Here is a 7020-nt window from a genome sequence, read left to right as displayed (position 1 = left end):
ATTCTTATAAACTGTCCCCTGATCAAAATATTCTGATGCTGACTGGCAGTGTTTTCAAAACTAGTTTCTAATTCACATTTAAAAATTGCCTCAATCTTTTTAGCTATACATTATTTTTTGCCTTCAATAATAATACTCCTCTTGAGCTTAATATTATCTTCATTATATTTGACTATTATTGTAAAATTGAATTTAGTCTCAAAGGGGAAAAATTTCTTATTCTTCACTTTATTCATGGAATTATTTTTCTGGTATACAAGACAATTTTAATACACTAGTTGAAATATTTTGAAAAAGCAAGAAGATTACTTTGAAGAAGGAAACACTAATTTAGATGCATAATGTTCATGCTTCAGCTTTAAAAAAACTCTTATCTAACAGTTTCAATTTTCCTGTGTATAGCAAACATATGTTGAATACCCATGAACACGGTAAATGTTTTGATTTTAATTTGTTATGATTTCTTTTTAATTTGGTCTGAGGTCTCTCTCTTGAGAGTGGTTGTAAACTCTAACCCTGCTCTGACCAGGAGGAAAGTTAGGTTCAGGTGTGCATGTCAGGTGAGACACAATGAGGAATTGAAATCAAAATACATGAAATGGGAGAAATTTATTACTCACAGGTCCCACAGAGGTTAGGGGTGCTGGCCCCAAGGCCAGTGTGAAATCCAGAGGCATCAGGGAGCTCAACTGGCAGGTGGGGAATGAGAAAGAGAAAAAGACCCCGTGAGGCTAAGCCTTTAGTAAGGTCCATGGGCATTAGCCCTTAGGCTTTCCCACGGGAGTTGTGGATTGGCTAGTTTAAAAAAAACACTCCCGAAGAGGGGATTTTATTTGACTCTGGCACTTACCAATAGTTATTGTCATGGTCAGCAGCTGGGGGTACATTGGGTTTGGGTCAGTGAGATAAGAATTAAGTGGGCTATAGGCCGGGCGCGGTGGCTCACGCCTGTAATCCTAGCTCTGGGAGGCCGAGGCGGGTGGATCGCTCGAGGTCAGGAGTTCAAGACCAGCCTGAGCAAGAGTGAGACCCCGTCTCTACTAAAAATAGAAAGAAATTATCTGGCCAACTAAAAATATATATACAAAAAAATTAGCCGGGCATGGTGGCTCATGCCTGTAGTCCCAGCTACTAGGGAGGCTGAGGCAGTAGGATCGCTTAAGCCCAGGAGTCTGAGGTTGCTGTGAGCTAGGCTGATGCCACGGCACTCACTCTAGCCCGGGCAACAAAGTGACACTCTGTCTCAAAAAAAAAAAAAAAAAAAAAAAAGAATTAAGTGGGCTATATCACGAACAACCGCAGGAGGAGGGGAAGTTTTAACTGGTTCAAAACGGACAGGGTACAACAGGGTTTCAAACAACTTACGTCAGGCTTAAAGAGAAATGTCAAAGCAGCAATCATATTAAACAAATTTATGAGAGTAACATATCCTGTTCATCCTTTTATTTCATTTTATATGTCAAAAAAATAAATAGAGACCAGCCAGTTATTTTAATTTTAGTTAAATTTGATAGTACTTTTACAAGTATTTTATTATTACATTGGGAACATATTTTAAATATAAAAGTGTACTTGCTGAAAGATATATTTCTTAAAAATATCATTTAAGTTGATAACAAGGATAACCACACTAGTTTTAATATTCCTAAATTAGACACTTTTCCATTTTTTTATGGTTTATGATTTTTAGAATTGTGTTTACATGAGAATCTTTACCAAATCGATTAAGTACCTTCTCTCATTCATGTTGCTTCCTTGGAAATATACAGTGTTTTTCTCTGTGCACTTGTGCTGCTATGATATTTGACAGTTACCTTTAACATAAAAGGATGAATAATAATGAATACAAAAAAGCACAATGGCAATTAAAATACAAAAGTCTTCTACGCTTATGATGTTCTATTGTATCATTTCCATTCAATTTTTGTTAGAAAGATTATTAATTTTGAATTTCCCTCAAATGCTGTTTTAAAGAAAATTATCTCATTCTTTATATTTTCTATTTAGAATACAATTTTCTGTTGCTCTTAAATGCAAAAGCCATGATGTTCATTGAAAATGAAGAGTATCTCTCTGATCATTTACGGTGTGTTTGGTCTTTCAAATTCCTGTGTACTGCAAAATAATACATATCTTGCACTGAGAGTGGAGAAGGAGATAGCATTCTACTATTCATAAAAAACAAAGAGAAAGGTTTGTTCATTTTAGGTTACTTAGTTATGGAACTCCATGGGTCTGAGATATTTATTTTTTAAAATAAGCATTATACCCTCACATATTAAGGTACACTAAAACAATGATTATTGAGATATATCAATCATTCTTTAATTAGGGATTATAATGATCATATTATAAATCCTGAATCTTGGCATTATACAGGAGCCTAAGGCTTCAGGCTCTTTAGTAATGAGCTCATATGTTAGTCAAGTGGGGTATTTCACATTACAAAAACTCAGCAGATATTTTCAAAAATTAAAAAATGAGAATAACTTCCTTTGTCCTTTACCTTTCTTTTTGCTTTCCCAATAGAGAAAATACATTTATAATTTTTTTCAAGCAAACCATAAGATATTTGACATTATTTTAGGAAATCACTTTCTTCAGGCTTTATTGGCACAAATACTAGTTTACATCAAATCTCATAGTATTACTTGCTTGGAAAAATAAACCTGTTAATCTAATAGAAAGTTTCTAGTTTCACATTGATAGATGATTATAACTCTAATTAGATCCAACTAAATGTAGTTTAAGCATAATCTTAAGTGTAATGTTCTTTCTATTTACAAAAAAATGCAAAATCTAATTACTTCTGGAAAATTTATGTGTTATATAAAGGTCTTGGCATGTGGCTTGAGTCTTTCCTTTTTTTTCATTTTGGACTTCAATTGAACAATCACATATTTTATGAGACCACTGGAAGATGTTTACTGTTAATAGTTCCCTCACTGGAAGTGCTTTCTAATTAGCTAGAGCCTTGTCCATAATAGCTTTGGAATGATTTTTTTTTAAATAGGGAATTTCAGGGATTTCCAAAATTGTCTGTCTTTCAGGATGTTAAAGAGTTATTTAGAAAAAGATCCAATTAAACAAAAATTTTGGTTATCAGAGAGAGAGAAAGAGAGAGAGAAAGAACAAGGGGGCAACCTAGGTCAGATGGATCATCCATTCCTGCATTCCCTGACACAGGATATGTTTCTGGAAATACCTTTAGGAATTGAGTGCACTAAATAAAATAGTGCTGGATTTGGGAAAATAGATGTGGTTTTAGAGACACATTGGTTTATAATCTTGAAAAAATGATGTCAAATATATTTACTTGCTTGTACTACCACTGCAAATTAATCTATTATATCTAAGTTGCATGTATAGATATGATCTGAGCTTTGTTTTTTAAAAAATTATTCACTGGGAAGGAACTACATGTAAAAATATTGACAATAATTCATTGTTTTCAGTTAACAGCTTTATAGATTTTCTAACTAGACAATACAGATTATAGTTTAGAGATGATTCTAATCATAAGGGAGGAGAAGAGGTTACCATAGGCTGTTTCCTATCTTTGAAAAACCCACAGCTATTAAACTCTTCTTCCAATTTCACCATTTTTTTCAGGTATCATTTATATATTATCTTTAGTATTTTAAAATAGAAATGTTGCTAGCTCCAAATAAGTATAGGTGGCTTGAGAGAATGTTAGTAAAATACAAGCTAGAATATTTGACTACAATCCCTCCATAGTCTTAGTGACTTATCTTTGATTTGTGATCTTCTAAGTACTCTAGTCTTACTCAGGAAGGTAGGTTTCTGAAGGTTCCAAGTGCAAGCAGTGCAGGGAGCATCTGAGAGCTGCTAGAAATGTAGACTCTCAGGACTCAACCTACAATTTCTGAATTACAATAAGTATTTAAATTAAATCCTCAGGTAATTCAAAGGCACATAGAGTTTATAAGAACCATTGCCCTAGAACACAGTGTTGTCTAGGAAAGATTAAAATAATCCATTAGGTTTGGTTCAAAGGATGACCTTGGTTTTAGTAAACTGTTTATCTCTTGGCTATTGTACAAGATTATTTCAAATCACAATCTTCCTTAAAAAAATTAGACATAGAATTTGAATTTTGTTTTTGTAAATTTGAATAGGTATCTAATGAAAAGACCATCTCTGGTTTTTTAAAAAAGATGTTCCATCTATTTACTTCAATTGCATGACTAAATAAAAATTATAGTCATGAACTTAAACTATGGGGGCTCTGTCAGACATAATATGTTCAATAATTCTCAAGATAATTCTAGAAACCTCTCAGGGTGAAGGCTTGTTGAAACTAAGTAACTTCTTGGTAAAAAGTATTCAAATACTTGTAGCACATATATTTCAATTTAGCAAGATGATAAATATATACCCTATGCTTTATAACAATCCATTGTTTAAATATTAAAGTAGAGCAAAAATGAGTAGAAAAATAAAGTGGAAAAAATTCTCACAAGAAATGAGCAGGTTTGGGCTTTTTATTTTTCTTGCAAGCTATTAAAATCCCTGCTGAGAATGCCATAATTTCTTACAGATTGTCATTTTCTTTGGATATTATTACATGCAATAAGTTAACTGGAGCTAATATATTTCCAGGAAATGCAGTAAAGACTGAGAAGTATGAAGCCTTTTATCAATTTAGAAAACAGCCTGATTGGTAGAAGCTGGTATCCTCTGAAGCTGCTTCAGTGAACAACCCTGCCAACAGAGAGCTTGATAGGCAGAGCTGCCAGTGGAAAGCATCCAAGGAACTATTGCCAAGACTTGTGCTTCCTACTAGAAACGTCTCCTAACTCATTGCATGAGTACCTAATACAGGCAATGACTGTACATGAACAGTAGTAGTACATAAGGAAGAAAATGTAATTTACCAAGCAGAGAAATTAAAAGGGACCAAGAGGTGACATGTCATAGAGATGTATGATACACCTGGGCCCATGCATAACACTGACTCTGCCATTAACCAGCCATGTGTCCTTCGCATTATACTTCTTTGGGCTTCAATTATCTCACGAGGATCTTAGAGTCTGTCATGGGTTCTCAACAGTGGCTGCACATTAGATTTACCTGAAGAACTTTAAAAATTATCCACGTCTTACCCCAAATAAATTAAGTCTGAGTCTCTGAAAGTACAACCCAGGCACAGATTTTTGTTTATTAAGGTTCCCAGTTGATTCCATGTTTAGCCAGGTGTCAGGAACACTGAACTATATAATCACTTAAGCCTCGTCCACATTTAATTTTTCATGCTTTCTAGGAAAGCTTCATCTCTCCTGACTTTCCTCATCCTCTCCTTTTCTTTGCATAAATATTTACAAATTGAAGAATAATAAAAAGATAGATATTATTATTTTAGCTACAAATTTTTATAAATAAATATTTGGTTTTTTATCTGCATAGGACTCATGGCTACAAATCCAGGTAAACCATATGAGGAAAAGATATCCCATATGGGAAAGAAATGTATTAACTGCAGAGACAAAGTACAACTAACATATTTTGGATAATACTCCCTTCTATCCTAGAATCATAACTGTTTTAGTCTAGGGTGTCCCGACGGGAGGATTTTTAGCAAACCCACAGTGGATGTATTCTACATGACTAGATTCAGGCTCTGGTTCACCTACTAACATTTACTAGAATTTATTTTAAGCACTTCCAGGCATAGCATGGGGAATTTTTCTACTATTCCCTAATGAGCAATGAGCACATGGGATCTTGCAGTATTTCTTACAATACATGCAGTGGTAGGAAGAATTTTACTATAGTACAAATCCCAGTTCTGCGCTCTGTAACAAAGGCAAGATTAGTAAACATGACGACATTTTTAGAAGAGTTGGTGAGAGGTTTAAACAGTTGAAAACTATGATGTCAAATATAACCAAAAACATATATTAGTTAAGTAAACAACCTGAAGCCCTCATTTGAAATAGGAAGAATTGTGAACTCACACTACTTCACTACATTTTATCTCAGCAAAAGCATATATTTCCGAGATTTTATTACTGGAAACAGTGACCAACTCAGTAGCAATGTGCACACATTGGAAAAGAAATGGTGGTCTGGGATGTACTTCAAAATAATCAAGGGAGGTAGGAATGGTACAATATGACAAAGTTTAGCCATAACTTAATGATTATTGAATTAAGATGATTGGTACATGAAAATTTGTTATATTGTACTTTTTGTGTAAGTTTGAAATTTTCTATAAAATTTGAAACAAATCATTCCATTTTGTCAAGTTTCAATATGCTCATCTATTAAATGAGAATAATATTTGACAATTATTTTCATATATTCAAAAATTTTGTTTATTTTCTGTGTATGTGTAGAGAGAAATCAAATTAGAGATTTTTCAAAAGCCAAATTACTATATGATCCCAACTCAAAAGGTTATTTGAAAATAATGATAATACTAAAAAACTCTCTTTTATAGTATATCATTATTCATAAGGCAAATTTAAGGGAACTGTATCAAAAAAGAAATGCAATAATGAAAAAATATTTATTTCTTATTATTGTCTTGATAGGTTAATAGGGCACTTACCACTCTAGCTCCACAGATTTGTGAAAAGAAAGTAGAGCTATAGTTTACTGACAATAAGCTAGGCCTATAACCTAGGTCACTGAATTTTGTCATTTGTGAAATAAAGGGTTTAAACTAGATTTTCTTGAATGTGATTGTCATGATCAGCATTAAATCTTTACAATTGATTGAAATATAGGCTCTTGTTAGACTTTAATATTTAGCATTATTAATGATATTTAACATAATCTTATATTCCTTTCTAGAATTGTGTTCTGTTAAATAATCTATTTTAGTATCAGTTTTCTCGTTTTGAAATATAACCTTTTTCATGACATATATGATTTAACTTTTTTGGTCTTTTCTTCAGAAATGTTGTATTTTGCTGTTCTTTCCCTTAAAACACTCTTTACAGCTTACCCTATGGCTAGTACCTTCTCAACATTCATGCTTTTGTTGATTCCAAA

This window comes from Lemur catta, chromosome 6 (genome assembly GCF_020740605.2).
Source record: "Lemur catta isolate mLemCat1 chromosome 6, mLemCat1.pri, whole genome shotgun sequence".
In the NCBI taxonomy this organism is placed as follows: Eukaryota; Metazoa; Chordata; class Mammalia; order Primates; family Lemuridae; genus Lemur; species Lemur catta.
This window is presented reverse-complemented; position numbering follows the sequence as displayed.